The sequence below is a fragment of the Sinocyclocheilus anshuiensis genome, unplaced genomic scaffold (assembly GCF_001515605.1).
Source record: "Sinocyclocheilus anshuiensis isolate Anshui unplaced genomic scaffold, SAMN03320099.WGS_v1.1 scaffold975, whole genome shotgun sequence".
NCBI classification, from domain to species: domain Eukaryota; kingdom Metazoa; phylum Chordata; class Actinopteri; order Cypriniformes; family Cyprinidae; genus Sinocyclocheilus; species Sinocyclocheilus anshuiensis.
This window is the reverse complement of record NW_015547693.1, coordinates 427,435-428,521: the sequence shown is the minus strand read 5'-3', so window position 1 is coordinate 428,521 and position 1,087 is coordinate 427,435.

Sequence of the window (1,087 nt, the reverse complement as noted above, 5' to 3'; positions counted from 1 at the left end):
CTGTCTTTTTTTGTGTGTGTGTGTGTATATATATATATATATATATATATATATATATATTAGTTTTATTTTATTTATTTTTTTTGAACAAATAAATGCAGTCTTGGTGAGAAAAAGAGATGGACAGTTACAAACTTTGGACAGTTAGTGAAGGATCTAAGGATCCTCAAACGCAAACTGTGTGTGTGGCAATCATGCATTTGTGTTGTGTTTTACTTTCTTTTTTACAATCATTCATGCATTCATTTAATCATATAATCATTTATAATAATCATTATAGCCATTTCATTGATTTATTTATTGATTATTCTTTTTTATAGTATTTTTCCATTGTTGTTTAGTCTTATGATGTTTGTCTTCATGAATACGAGATAAGAGGGAATGTTTATGGAAATTCAAGTTTAATGGGAAGTTGTTGTGAAGCCGTTTAGTATAATAACACTTGCTGGATTTGTGGTGGTCTGAGCATTGAAACATACGCAGCTAAGATTATTATAATTTTTTAAATCATCATTACTTCGTCTCCTGCTTCTGCTCTTCACTGGCTTTACTCAGTCAACTTCTTGGCTGAGAGAAGACCGTTAATACGGTTTTGGGTACCAGTCAAGACTCACTGTTAACGGGTTTTGGCTATTAGTCAATTTTACTGACTAGTTGTTGTGTTACCAGACAAAACTGATATTTTCTGACAGGATCTGGTGTCCAGGGCTGGATCTGATATTTCTGGTGTAGAGGCATGATCTAACAGTAGTGTATATATATTTCCAGTGATTTGACCTTTTAAAGTCATATTAATTCCCATTATTAATTATTTTTTTCAGGCCTGGAAATAGCAATTCCATGCTGTTTGCTGGTGGTCCAGGGCTGTGCGAACCCTGACATAACACTGATCCCGATCAGTCGCTCACGGTGACACTCAGATCTTCTAAACTGATCAAGAGAAGAGAAGACTGCTGTTGGGTCTGTACGATATCCAGCTCAGGTATCAGGGAAGAGAAAGTGGGATTGGTGCATCTCCAGAGAAATCAATTGAACTCTCTCTCTCGCTCTCTCTCACACACACACACACACACACACACACACACAC